The sequence below is a fragment of the Dasypus novemcinctus genome, chromosome 2 (genome assembly GCF_030445035.2).
Source record: "Dasypus novemcinctus isolate mDasNov1 chromosome 2, mDasNov1.1.hap2, whole genome shotgun sequence".
NCBI classification, from domain to species: domain Eukaryota; kingdom Metazoa; phylum Chordata; class Mammalia; order Cingulata; family Dasypodidae; genus Dasypus; species Dasypus novemcinctus.
The window spans coordinates 181930525-181946429 of NC_080674.1; positions in this window are offsets into that span (position 1 = coordinate 181930525).

Below are 15905 nucleotides of genomic sequence, written 5' to 3' on the forward strand. Positions count from 1 at the left end.
GTGAGCCTGGGCTTGTGCAAATGAGTCACACAACAAGAAGATGATGCAACAAAAGAGAGACGAAGTGAAGCACAGCAGAGAGCAGGAACTGAGGTGGCACAATTAACAGGGAACCTCTCTCCACATCAGAGGTCCCCAGGATCGAATCCCAGTGAATCCTAGAGAAAGACAAGAAGAGAAGACAAAAAGAGAAATAGACACAGGAGATTACATAGTGAATGGGCACAGACAGCAAAAACAGCAGGGTGGGGGAGGGCGAGGGGAAATATATATATATATATATATATATATATTTGAAGAAGCAGATGTGGCTCAACCAGTTGGGCACCCGCCTACCATATGGGAGGTCCCAGGTTCAGGTCCCAGTGCCTCCTAAAGAAGAAGACAAGCCGATGCTTGCACCCACTGTAATGAGAGCTAGACCCCCATGCCTCACCACAATGAGAACTAGATGCTGCACCCCACTGCAATGAGAGCTAGATGCCACATCCTACAGCAACGAACAGATGCCTAAATGAGCAGATGCTGCAAGCTAGCAGATGCCACAGCCCATGGGGAGCAGATGTGGCTCAGGCCGCTGGGCATTTGCCTCCTATGTAGCAGGTTGTAGGTTTGGTTCCTGGTGCCTCCTAGAGAAGATGAGCAAACAATGAGTAGACAGACAAGAGAACCACCTGGGGGTAGGGGATAAATGAAAAAAAAAATTAAAAGAAAACATATTAGAGGCTGTGGAGAAGCATGGGAAAAATACAATTAATGTAATCTATGGACCATGGTTAGCAATACTGTAATATTCTTGCATCAATGCCAAAGATATACTGTGTTAATAATGGGGGAGGGGGAAGAAAGAAAAAAAAATAAGGGTACGGAAAAAATATTCCAAATGTATACTATGGGCCATAGTTAGTGGTAATAGATTGATGATATTATCTTATAATCTGTACCAAATGTTCCACAATGGTGTAGTGTGTTGGTGAAGGGAATTCTACACATGCGCATGATTGTTTTTTCTAAGTTCACAACTTCTGTAATAAAAATAAGTTTAAAAAAAACAGAGGCATATAACAACAGATTTGAAATAGCAGAAGAATGAATAAGTGAATTAGAATATATAGCATCTGAACTGGAAAAGACAGGAGAACAGAGAAAAGAATGGAAAAAATTAATCAGGGACTCAGGGAATTGAATAACAGGACAAAGTGCACAAGCTTTGGGTATACTTTGGGTGCATTACTTATGGGTGTCCCAGAAGGAAAAGAGAATGGAAGAGAGGCAGAAAGAATATTTGAGGAAATAATGGCCAAAACTTTCTCCCCTGTTATGAAAAACATAAATTTCGGTATCTAAGAAGGACAACAGACTCCAAAAAATACATCCAAATTGAATAAATTGAGACACTTACTATTCAGAATGTCCAGTCCCAGAGATTTCTGAAAGCAAGAGAGAATTCTACAGCAAGAGAAAAGCAATTAATCACATACAAGGGATGCTCAATAAGATTAAGTTTCAATTTCTTATCAGAAACCATGGGGACAAGAAGGCAATGGAATGATACATGTAAGATACTGAAAGAAAAACTGCATTGTCAGCCAAAGAGGTGCTGATGTGAAATACAAGAAATCTGCTGGCTTTTATAAAGAGTATTTATTTGGGGTAGAAGCTTACAGTCACAAGGTCATAAAGAGTAAGTTACTTCCCTCAACAAAGTCTGTTGCCACGCGTTGGAGGAAGATGACTGCTAGTCTCTGTGAGGTTCAGCCTTCCGCTTCCTCCTAAGGCTCCGTGGTCCCAGCTTCTTCCAATTTCAGTTGTAGGCTGGCATAAGGCTCATCTCTCTCTAGGGCTTGTTTCTTTTCAGACTTTCTCAGCTGCTCAGGGCTCTGATCTCTTCAGCTGCAAACTATCAGGTGAAGAGCCTGGCGTTCTCCCCAGGGTTCCAGCATCCAAAACTAAACTCTCTGTGTTCTCCTCCGTGCATTTACTTCCCTATCTTTGACTGAGCATCCGTTTATACAGCCCACAAAGGGGGGTGGGGTGGGGACTCAGACTGAGTTGCCCTAATGATGTGGTCAAATAAAAGCCCTAATCTTGATGAATAAAGTAAAAGTGAAACCTCTGAATCTAATACAACCTAGTATGCCCAGGAACAGACCAGTTTACAAACACAATCCAGTAGCTATTTTGGAACTCATAAACAATACCAAACTGCCAAAAAACACTGCTTAGCCAAGAATGCTTTATCTGGTAAAAACTGTCCTTCAAAAATGAGGGTGAAGTAAAAATCTTCACAGATAAACAGAAACTGAAGTTGTCACTAAGAGACCAGAACTACAAGAAATACTAAAGGAAGTGCTGCAACCTGAAATGAAAAGGCAGGAGAGAGAGGCTTGGAAAAGAGTGTAGAAATGAAGATTATTATTAAAGGTAACTAAAAGGGTAAAAAGACTGACATTAGCAAGATATGACAACAGAAAGCCAAAGGATAAAATGGATGAGGTAATAACATGGAATATTAATTGACTAAACTCCCCAATCCAAAAAGACACAGACTGACAGAATGATCCATCTAAATTCTGTGTACAGGAGACTTGCTTTAGACACAAGGACACAAATAGGCTAAAAGTAAAAGGTTGAAAAAAGATATTCCAGTGGAGCGGGTGGAGCTCAGTGGTTGAGCACATGCTTCACATGTATGAAGTCCTGGGTTCAATCCCCAGTACCTTAAAAAAAAAAAGATATTCCATGCAAATAGTAACCAAAAATGAGCTGGAATAGCTACAGTAATGTCAGACAAAATATATTTAAAATGTAAAACAGTGTAAGTGATGAAGAAGGTCATTATCTATTAATAAAAGGGGAAATTCACCAAGAAGAAGTAACTATAATAAATATTTAGGCACCTAACCTGAGTGCTTCAAAATACATGAGGCAAACACTGACAAAACTGAAGGAAGAAATAGACATCCGTACAATAATAGTTGGAGACTTCAGTACACCACTCTCATCATTGGATAGAACATCTAGACAGAGGATAAATAGGAGGAAAACAGAGAGCTTGAATAATATGATAAATGAACTAGACTTAACAGACATATATTGAACATTGCATCCCCAAGCAGCAGGATATATATTCTTCTCAAGTGCTCATGGATCTTTATCCAGGAGAGATCTTATATTGGGTCACAAAGCAGGTATCAATAAATTTAAAAGATTGAAATTATTAATATACAAAGCACCTTCTCTGTTCATAATAGAATGAAGCTTGAAATCAGTAATAGGCAGAAAAAGGTAATATTCACATGTATTTGGAGACTGAACAGCACACTCAATCAGTGGGTCAAAGAAAAAACTGCAAGAGAAATCAGTGAAAAAAATCATAAGATGAACTGAAAACAAGAATACAACATATCGGGAAACGGACTTTGCCCAGTGGTTAGGGCGTCCGCCTACCGCATGGGAGATCTGCAGTTCAAACTCTGGGCCTCCTTGACCCGTGTGCAGCTGGCCCATGTGCAGTGCTGATGCGTGCAAGGAGTGCCGTGCCATGCAGGGGTGCCCCGTGTAGAGGAGCCCCATGCGCAAGGAGCGCACCCCGTAAGGAGAGCCGCCCAGCGCGAAAGAAAGTGCAGCCTGCCCAGGAATGGTGCCGGACACACGGAGAGCTGACGCAGCAAGATGACGCGAAAAAAAAGAGACACAGATTCCCGTGCCGTGGACAAAGAAACAAGACGCAACGAATAGACACAGAGAACAGACAACCGGAGTGGAGGCGGGGGGAGAGAAATAAATAAATAAATCTTTAAAAAAAAAAAAGAATACAACATATCAAAACCTATTGAATTCAGTAAAGGCAGTGCTGAGAGGGAAACTTATAGCCCTCAATGCTTACATTAAAAAGAGACGAGCAAGCTAAAATCAAAGACCTAACAGTACACCTGGAAGAACCAGAAAAAGAACAGTAAATTAATCCCAAAGCAAGCAAAAGAGCAGAAATAAATGAAATCGAGAACAACAACAACAACAAAAATAGAGAATCAAGAAAACCAAAAGTTGGTTCTTTGAGAATAGCAACAAAATTGACAAACCCTTAGCTAGACTGACAAAGAAAATAAGAGAAGATGCAAATAAATAAAATTAGAAATGAGAGTGGGGACATTACTATTGACCCCATGGAAATAAAAGAAATCATAAGAGGATACTATGATCATTGGCAGAACTATATTAAAATAGGCAAAACTACCATTATAGTAGCTTAGCAGACCTCTCTCAGTAACTAGTAGAACAAGCAGGAAAAATATCAGCAAGAATCTAGAAATTTTGAGCAATGCAGTCAACTTGACCTAATTGACACACTTACAATAAAATGCTTTACCTAATAACTGCAGTATATACATGCTTTTCAAGTACATATGAACACTTACTAAAATATAACATATGCTGTACTCTAAAGCAAGTCTCAGTAAGTTAGAAAGAAATGAAATGGCAATGTGTGTTCTCTGACTACGGTGAAAATAAGCTAAAAATCAGTAACAGATAACTTGAAAATCCTCAACTATTTGGAAATATTATACTTTTACATAATTTATGGGTGAAAAAGAACTGGCAATGAATGACAATTTAATGGCAAATGTGTGCAATTTTAGTTAAAGGCAATACTTAGTGGGAAACATGGCTTTAAATGTGTAAGAAAAAAGGAAAGGTTGAAAATAATCTAAGCTATCTCAGAACAGTAGAAGAACAAGCAAATTATAACTAAAGAAAACAGAAGGGAAAAAAAGAACAGAAGTTAATGAAATAAAAAGGCAGATGAACAAATCAAAAGTATAGATCACTATAGGATTGAATGAGGGTTGAAAATGGGGAGCTGATGCTTAATGTATGTAGAATTTTTAATCAGGCTGATTGTAAATGTTAGGCAATGGATAGAGTTGATGGTAACATATTATACTGTGTATAACTAACACCATTCATTTATAAATGTGAATGTGGCTGACAGGAAAGTCTAGGGACATAAATGTCAATAAAAAGAAAGCTAGAGGATAATCTTGGGATTGTATAATATAGTGAGCTGGGTGGTGGATGAGGTTTGTGGATAATAGTACTAATACAAGAATATTTTTCTGTGAACTAGAACATGTACATCACTATTACAGGGTGTAGCAGTTTGATATTATTGATGGATTCCAAAAAAGAAATATTGGATTATGTTTGTAAACTGATCTTTTCCTCTGGGCATATTAGATTATATTGGATTCATAGGTTCACTTGATTAAGTAATTATGTAAACCTCTTGTGCCAGTAGGGCATTGAGTTCCTACCCCTTAGTGGGTAGGGACTCACAAATAAAAGGCATGGCAAAGGACAGAGTTAGGGGGCTTTTAATATTGGAGTTTTGATGTTGGAGTTTGATGCTGGAGCCCTAAGAAGTAAGCCCAAAAGAGAAGCAAGCCCCTGGAAGGGAGGAACCCAGGAAGCCTGAACCCTCACAGATGTGGGCAGCCATCTTGTTCTAACACGTGAAAATAGACTTTGGTGAGGGAAGGAACTTATGCTTTATGGCCTGGTATCTGTAAACTCCTACCCCAATTAAACACCCTTTTAAAAACCAACCAATTTCTGGTATTTTACATCAGTACCCCTTTGGCTGACTAACACACAGGGTGTTAAGAATATGGTGATACATGGGAAAATATAACTGATATAACTTATGGACTATAGTTAACATTTTTGCATCAATGGCAAAGAAAGTATAAAGGGGTGTGGAGCAATAAAAATGTTTCTGGAGCAATAAAAATGTTCTAAAATCGACTGAGAAGATGACAGCACAACTCTGTAATGAAACTGAGAGCCACTGGATGTACACTTTGGATGGACTGTACAAGGCATGGGACTGTATAACACATGAAACCCTGTGGTGGATGATGGATTGTGGTTACCAGTACAAAGATGAGAACATTCTTACATGAATTATAACAAATGTACAATATGAATACATGAATAGTAATAGGGTGGTTTATGGTAAGAATACACCTAATGTAAGCTACAGACTATAGCTTGTAATATTTGGGTGTTCTTTTATCATTTGTAACAAATGTTCCATAACAATACAAGGTGTTGGTGGTAGGGTGGTGTATGGGAATCCTGTATGTTATGCATGATTCTTTTGTAAAATCACAACTTCTTTAAAAAAAAGAAAAAAAGAGAAAAGAGGACACTATTATCAGCTGTACACCACTATCAATTGTATGCCACTAAACTACACAACAAAGACAAAATGGGTAAATTCCTAGAAACATGTGAACAACCTACATTGACCAGAGAAGAAATAGAAGACCTCACCAAACCAATCACAAGCAGACATTGAAAGAGCCATCAAAAACTTTCCAGGGAAGTGGATTTGGCTCAACTGATAAGAGTGTCCGTCTACCATATGGGAGGTCCAGGGTTCAAACCCGGGGTCTCCTGACCTGTGTGGTAAGCTGGCCCACATGCAGTGCTGACATGCAAAGGAGTGCCATGCCACACAGGGGTGTCCCCCATTTAGGGGAACCCCATGTACAAGGAGTGCACCCTGCAAGGAGAGTCACCCCATGCAAGAAAAGTGCAGCCTGCTCAGGAGTGGCACAGCACATACAGAGAGCTGACGCAGCAAGATGATGCAATAAAGAGAGACACGGATTCCTGATGCCGCCGACAAGAATGCAACTGGACACAGAAGAACACACAGCGAATGGACACAGAGAACAGACAACGGGTGGGGTGGGACTAGGGGGAAGGGTGAGAAATAAACAAACAAAAAAAAAAAACTTCCCAAAAATGAAAATCCCAGGACCAGATGGATTCTACCAATCATTTAAAGAAGATTTAATACCAATCTTGCTCAAATTCTTAGAAAAAAATTGAACAGGAAAGGAAGCTACCAAATTCATTCTATGAAGCCAACATTACCCTAATCCAAAGCCAGATGTGATGGCTAGGCTACCTCGGCCAGTTAATTGTGCCCAGTCGTTTGGTCCAGCAAGCACTAGGCTAATTGTAATACAAGAACATTTATGGGCTTTAGTCATCAGTATAATCAGATGGCTGATTACATCTATGATCAACCAGGGAGATTGCCATCAGCAATGAGTAACATTTTATCCAGTCAGTTGAGTACCTTAAAAGGGGAAATGATTCCAGCATTCAGAGAGAATTTCCCAGCTCCTATTTGGACAGCCAACATCTCCGGGAAACTCATCAAGGACCTTCATTGGACTTTCACGGGAGCCCCTGGTTTGCAGCCTGTTTGTGGAACCTGGACTTGTGCATCCCCATGGTCAAGTGAGGGAATTTTATAAACTCTAATACTATTTACAGATAACTCCTGTTGATTCTGTTCCCTACAGAACCCTAATACAGCTTGGTATCAGGAGCGGCTCTTGAGGAAGAGAATTTTCTCTTTCTTTCACCTATTCCCCCCCGCCCCATTGTTGTTTTTGCGCTTGCCATCTGCTTTGTGTCCATTCATCTCCCTTTGTTGGGTCAGGCCATCAGCTCTCCACAGTACGGGCCATTGTCTCTCTGTGGTGTGGGCTGTTAGCTCTCTGTGGCACAGACCGGCTTGCCTTCACGAGGAGGCTCCAGGAATCAAACCTGGGGCCTTCCATATGGTAAAAGGAAGCCCAATTGCTTGAACCACATCTGTTTCCCAAGGAATAGAATCTTAAACATGAGATGTCTGAAGTGGTTCTGGGAGTTTTGCAATTGGCTCCACTCTAATTGGACTCAAGCGTACTAATGACTCCCTTTCCAATAACAAAGAGGCCTCTAATCGTCCATGGTGTGAGTTGGCAATGGAGATACGCAAAATATCATCACTGGATTCCCCTACTTCCATGCTTATAAGAAGCAAGGATCTGGGTGAGAGTGTTTTCAACACCTTAACAGTTTTGTGGAGTAAAAAGGTATAATGATGTTGGCTAGCTCCTCCTACTCTGGATACAGTTACAAAAGAGATGACCTAAAGGCTTCAAATTTGAAACTTATATGCCACGTGAATGCTCACCAGAGGGTGACTTCCTCAGAGGAAGATTTTAATAATCAAGTGGATAAGATGACCTGCTCTGTGGCTAATATTTAGCCTTTCCCCAGCCACTCCTGTCATTGCCCAAAGGGGTCATGAACGAAGTGGCCATGGAGGTAGGGATGGAGGTTATACATGGGCTCAGCAATATGGCTGACTTGGCTACAGTCACTGCTGAGCGTTGTCCAATCTGCCAGCAGCAGAGACCCACACTCAGCCCTGATATGACAGCATATTCCCCAAGGTGCAGCCTGCTCTTGGTGGCAGGTTCATTACATTAGACTCCTTCAACCATGGAAGGGACAGCAATTTGTTTTAACTGGAATAGACACATACTCCAGATATGGATTTGCATTTCTGCAATGCTTCCTCCAAAACTACCATCCATAGACTTATTGAATGTCTTATCTACTGCCATGGCATTCCACACAGCATTGCTTCTGACCAAGGAACCCATTTTACAGCAAATGATGTGCAGGAATGGGCAAATGCCCATGGAATTCACTGGTCTTACCATTTTCCCTGTCATCTTGAAGCAGCTGGATTGACAGAACAGTGGAGTGGCCTTTTGAAGACCCAATTACGGTGCCAACGAGGTAGCAATACCTTGCAGGGCTGGAGCAATGTTCTCCAGGAGGCTGTGTATGTTCTAAACCAGTGTCCACTCTATGGCACTGTTTCTCTCATAGCCAGAATTCATGGGTTCAGGAATCAAGGGCTGGAAATAGGAGTGGCACCACTCACTATTACCCCTGATGACTCATTAGGAAAATTTTTGCTTCCTGCCCTGCAACCTCAAGCTCTGATGGTCTACAGGTCTTAGTTCTAAAAGTAGGAGTGCTGCCACCAGGGAACACAATGATTTCATTGAACTGGAAATTAAGACTGCCACCTGGTCACTTTGGACTCCATTTACCTCTGAATCAACAGGCAAAGAAGGGAATTACTCTACTGGCTGGGGTGATTTAATTTATCAAGGAGAAACATGAGTGCATCTACACAATGAAGGGAAAGAAGAGTTTGTCTAGAATACAGAACATCCTCTAGGACACCTCTTAGTACTGCTGTGTCCTGTGATTAAAGTCAATGGAAAATTGCAACAAGTCCAAGCAGGACTAACAATGGCCCAGAATCTTCAGGAACGAAAGCTTGGGTCATCCCACCAGGCTAAGAACCATGGCCAGCTGAAGTGCTTGCCGAGGGTAATGGAAATATGGAATGGGTAGTGGAAGAAGGTAATGATAAATATGAACTTCAACCACGTGACCAGTTACAGAAATGAGGACTTTAATAGTCATGAATCTTTCTTCCTTGTTTCATTATGAGTATGATTGTATATGTACATGAAATGAATTTGTTTTCTTCCCCAACCTTTTCTGTTATCACATGACAAGCTGTATTAGTTTCATGTCATAATATTTAAGGATGTCAAGTTTAAGAGTGAATATTACCCAAGGACTTGCACCCTATTCTGTAGGGAATCAATGCATTTCTGGTTGTATGCAGGGGAGTTGAACATTGTTAGGCAGATATATATATATGCGCATGTCTATTATTTTTTCTACTTATAGACTTAGTATGGTTTAAGGTAATGTATATGGTTGCTGAGTTGACAAGGGGTGGACTGTGATGGTTAGGCTAATGTGTCCACTTGGCCAGGTAATTGTGCCCAGCTGTTTGGTCAAGCAAGCACTAGGTTAATTTTAATACAAGGACATTTATGGGCTTTAGTTATGCAGTTTACTGCGTAAATGGCTGATTACATCTATGATCAACCAGGGAGATTGCCATCAGCAATGAGTGACATTTTATTCAATCAATTGAATGCCTTAAAAACAGAAGTGATTCCAGCATTCAGAGAGAATTTCTAGCTAGTCTTTGGACCACCAACATCTCCTGAAAACTCATCAAGGACTTTCACTGGACTTTCATTAGAGCCCTGGTTTGCAGCCTGTCTGTGGAACCTGGACTTGTGCATGCCCACGGTCATGTGAGAGAATCTTATAAAATCTCATACTATTTATAGATATCTCCTGTTGATTCTGTTCCCTAGAAAACCCTGATTAATACACCAGATAAAGATACTACAAAAAAGGAAATTACAGACCAATTTTTCTAATGAATATAGGTGCAAAACTTCTCAACAAAATACTAATCGAATCCAAAAGCACATTAAAAAAACTGTGGAGTGGGTATAACTCAGTGGTTGAGAACCTGCTACCCATGCATACGAGGTTCCGGGTTTGATCCCCAGTACCTCCTTTATTATTTATTTATTTATTTATTTTTCATTTATCTCTCCCCCCCCCCCCGCCCCCCGCCCCAGTTGTCTGTCCTCTGTGTCCATTTGCTGCGTGTTCTTCTTTGTCAGCAGCACAGGAATCTGTGTTTCTTTTTGTTGCGTCATCTTGTGTCAGCTCTCCGTGCGTGCGGCACCATTCCTGGGCAGGCTGCACTTTCTTTCGCACTGGGCAGCTCTCCTTACGGGGTGCACTTCTTGCGCGTAGGACTCCCCTATGCGGGGGACACCCCTTCGTGGCAGGGCACTCCTTGCATGCATCAGCACTGCGCATGGGCCAGCTCCACACAGGTCAAGGAGGCCTGGGGTTTAAACCACGGACCTCCCATGTGGTAGACGGACGCCCTATCCACTGGGCCAAATCGCTCCCCCCAGTACCTCCTTTAAAAAAAAAATTATACGGCATGATCAACTGGATTTTATCCCAGGTATGCTAGAGAGGTTCAACAGGTGGGAAGCAGATGTGGCTCAAGTGATAAGACCTCCGTCTACCACATGGGAGGACCAGGGTTCAATCACTGGGGCCTCCTGGTTAAAAAGAAGAGAAAGTGTGTCTGTGCGGTGAGCCGAGTGCCCGCGCAGTGACACAAGTGCCTGAGTGGCGAGCCAAGTGCTCGCGTGGCGAGCCAGTGCCTATGCAGTGAGCCAGTGCCTGCATGCCAAGCTGAATGCCCATTCAGAAAGCTGAGTGCCCGCGCAGTGAGCCAGTGCCCATGCAAGTGAGTCACATAGCAAGATGATGACACAAAAAAAGAGAGACTAAGGGGAGAGTCAAGGTGAAGTGCAGCAGAGACTAGGAACTGAGGTGGCACAATTGACAGGGAACCTCTCTCCACATCAGAGGTCCCCAGGATCGAATCCTGGTGAATCCTAGAGAAAGACGAGAAGAGAAGACTAAAAGAAGAAGGGTCACACAGTGAATGGACACAGACAGCAAAAAAAGCAGAGTGGGGGAGGGGAGGAGAAGAAAACAATAAAGGAATATATTAACACTTAAAAAAAGTGGTTTGGCAAAAGAAAATTAGTGTAAAATACCACACGAATAAACTAAAGAAGAAAAATCACATAATCATCTCAGTTGACACAGAAAAGTCATCTGACAACATACAGCATCCTTTCTTGATAAAACACTCAGAAAAATAGGAATAGAAGGAAATTTTTGTCAACATGATAAAGTGCATGTATGAAAAACCCACAGCTAACATTGTAATCAATAGTGAAAGACTGAAATCTTTCCTGCTGAGATCAGGATAAATCAAGGATGTCCACTGTCACCACTGTTATTCAATATTGTGCTAGAGGTTCTAGTTAGAGCAATTAGGCAAGAAAAAAAATTAAAAGGCACTGAAATAGGAAAGGAAGAAGTAAAACTTTCACTGTTCACTGATGATATGATCCTATACTTAGAAAATTCTAAAAATCCACAACAAAGCTCCTAGTGCTAAGAAATGAGTTCAGCAAAGTGGTAGGATAAAAGATTAATATGCAAAAATCAATAGTGTTTCTATGCACTATTAATGAGCAATCTGAGGAGGAAGTCAGGGGAAAACTCCACTTACAATAGCAACTAAAATAATCAAATATTTAAGAATAAACTTAATCAAGGACATGAAGTACTTGTATCAGAAAGCTACAACACATTGCTAAAAGAAACCAAAGAAAACATAAATAAATGGAAGGATATTTATGTACATGGTCTGGAAGACCAAATATCATTAAGATCTGTAAATCTACCCAAACTGATTTACAGAGTCAATGCAATCCTTATAAAAATTCCAACAGCCCCTCCCCCCCTTTTTTTTCAGAAATGGAAACACCAATTATCAAATTTATTTAGAAGGATAAGGGGCCACGAATAGCCAAAAAAATCTTTTAAAAAATGAAGTTGGAGGACTCTCACTTCCTGACTTTAAAGCATATTACTTAGCTACAGTGGTAAAAACAGCATGGTACTGGCATCAAGATAGACATATTAACCATGGAATAGAATTGAGAGTTCAGAAATAGATCCTCACATCTATGGTCATGAGATTTTTGCCAAGCCTGTTAAACCACCCAGCTGGGTCAAAACAGTCTATTCATTCGGTGCTGGGAGAACTGGATATCCATGGCTAAAAGAAAGAAAGAGGACCCCTATCTCACACCTTATAAAAAAATTAACTCTGGCAGCGGACTTGGCCCAGTTGTCAGGGCGTCCGTCTACCATATGGGAGGTCCGCAGTTCAAACCCCGGGCCTCCTTGGCCTGTGTGCAGCTGGCCCATGCGCAGTGCTGATGCCCACAAGGAGTGCCCTGCCACGCAGGGGTGTCCCCGCGTAGGGGAGCCCCACGCGCAAGGAGTGCACCCCATAAGGAGAGCCGCCCAGCACTAAAGAAAGTGCAGCCTGCCCGGGAATGGTGCCACACACACGGAGAGCTGATACAACAAGATGACGCAACAAAAAGATATACAGATTCCCATGCCACTGACAACAACAGAAGTGGACAAAGAAGACGCAGCAAATAGACACAGAGAACAGACAACAGGGGTGGGGGGAGGAGAAGGGGAGAGAAATAAATAAATAAATCTTTTTTTAAAAAATTAACTCAAAAGGGATCAAACACCTTATATTTTAACTTAAATATAAAAGTTAGAATCATAAAACTGTTAGAAGAAAATGTAGGATAACATTTTCAAGATCTTGTGGTAGGTAATGGTTTTTTAAACCCTACATGCAAAGCAAGAGCAATGAAAGAAAAAAATAGATAAAATAGAAAAAAATCCTCAAAATTAAACACTTATGTGCTTCAAATGACTTTGTCAAGAAAGTGAAAAGACAGCCTACTCAATGGAGAAAATATTGGAAACTACATATCTAATAAGGGTTTACTTCCAAATACAAAGAGATCATACAACTCAATGATAAAAAGACAAGTAACCCAGTAAAAAAATTGGGCAAAAAAGTCTTGAGTAGACTTTTTTTCAAAGAGGAAATACAAATGGTCAAACGCACAAGAAAAGACTCAACATCACTATTAGAGAAATGCAGATTAAAACTATACTCACAGAGAAGCAGACGTGGCTCAAGTGACTGAGCTTCTGCCCACCACATGGGAAGTCCCTGCTTCGGTTCCCAGTGTCTCCTGGAAAAGGCAAGCAAGACAGTGAGCTGGTGAAACAAGCAGGCATGGTGAGCCAACACAAGATGACACAACAAGGAGACACAAAGAGGAAAGACAATGAGAGATGTAACAAGAGCAGAGAACTGAGGTGGCTCAAGTAACTGAGTGCCTTTCTCCCACATGAGAGGTCCCTGGTTTGGTTCCCGGTGCCTCCTAAAGAGAAGACGAGCAGATACAGAGAACACACAGCAAATGGACAGAGAGAGCAGAGAGTGAGTGCAAAATATTCTAAATTTGACTGCGGTGGTAACAGCACAACTCTGGGATGAAACTGAGAGCCAGTGAGTGATTGAACAAGGCATGGGACTGCACAACACAATAAACCCCATGGTGGATGATGGACTGTGGTTAACAGTATAAATATGAGAATGTTCTCTCATGAACTGTAACAAATATACAATACTAATACATGGTGTTAACATTAGGGTGGTTTATGGAAAAAATACACTAAAGGTAAGCTATGGACTAGAGTTGCCGGTAATATTTTGATGCTGTTCTTTCATCATTTGCAACAAATGTTCCACAGCAATGCAAGGTGTTGGTGGTGGAGTGATGTACGGGAATCCTGTATGTTATGCATGATTGTTTTGTAAATTCATAACTTCTCCAATAAAAAAAAATAGTACACATGTTCATTCTATGGAATACTATGAACTTATAAAAAGAATACAGTGGGACTCTATATATTGTATTATGGAAAGATAACTAAACCACATGAAATGAAAAGGGAAAGTTGCAGAGCAATATACAAATACAGAAAGTATTAAACTCTATAAAAAATAGATGCATTTATATATATATGTTTGTAAATAAATACCTGCCCTTCAACTATGAAAGTCCATTTCTTAGAATATGTTCTACAAAAGTACTTTCAAACACCCATAAGAATATATGCACAAAGATTTTTACTAAGACATTTTTTCTTATAGCAAAATTATGGAGGCAACTTCAATGCCCACCAGTGGAGGAATGGACAAATTATAGCATATTTATATTATGTACTAATATGGATACATAAATATATATTAGGTTAACACGTCTATATTTACTTCAACTTTAAAAGAAATATATTTATGGAAATTAAAATTATTTTACTCCTTATCTTAAAATCAAACAAATAAGATACTGTTTTTCCAATACTATTTTAAATCCATTACTGTGAGAATTTTGCTCACTGCTTACATTTTATACACAAAAAGAGTTGCTACAAAGGGGGAAAGAGTGAGAAGGAGGGATTATGAAGTGACACCAGGAAACTTTCGGGGTGATAGGTATGTTCACTACCTTGATTGTAGTGATGGTTTCATGGGTATATATGTAAGTCAAAACTTATCAAATTATATACTTTAAATGTGCAGTTTAAACATGTAGTATAATATAAGTCAATTTATACCTCAGTAAAGTTCTAAAAAAAAAACAAAAAACAAACTTGTTGGAGAGAAACTGAGTTTGAAGCCTGTTCAAAATATATTTCTTTTTCAGACCTCTAAGCCCAGGGCGAAAATAATTTTTTGACTACAGAAAACAAGTTGAACAATAAGTGAATTACCCCACATTAAAAACAAAACAAAACAAAACCCAGCTAAATAATCTTTCCCTCTCCCTCTTCCTCTCTCAAACAGAAAAAGTTGTTGAGAAGGATACTCCTACAACTGTTAAGAGTGGTTATCCCTAGGGAATGGGAACAGTGAGATGGAAAGAGGGCCACTTGGACTTTTTTACTTTGCATAGGCCTATACCGTTCTATTTAAATCATTACATTGAAAAATACAGTTTTTTTTAACCGCTTGACTCCATGAGATCACATCCAGACTAGGCACCTGAAATAGTAAACAGACAACAAATGTATGTATTTACAAGAGCCACAGCTACCACATGGTTCAGACTCTACAGAGTTGCATTCAAATGATCATGGTCTTGAATCCAGAAAGAGATTACAAAGTAATTTCAATTTTTACCTGGGTGGGCTCAAAGAATATTAGCACCTCTTCCTCCATTCTCCTTTAGCTCCTTTCCAGAATATCTCATTCTAAATTCCAAACTTTCCTCAACCAGTCTTACTGTCCTGTTTCTCCACCTTTCATATATCCAAGAACCAGGCTTTGTTGGGATTGGGGAAAAGGTGGAGAACAGCTTTGGGTCTTACCTGATTTGTGTTTTTACTTAATATAGGGATTCTCTAAATTTCGGATTTGGACTCTGTCAATAATTTGCTTATTTATATTATAGCTGATCTTCCTAACTAGATTGTATTTGGAAAAACGAGAGGAGGGGCATCAATATCACTATTTTCAGTGCTTACAATACTTCCTAAATTTAATGTCTAATATGTAGAGGTAAAGAAGACAATAAGGGGACCCTAAGTTATCCTCATTGCTTATC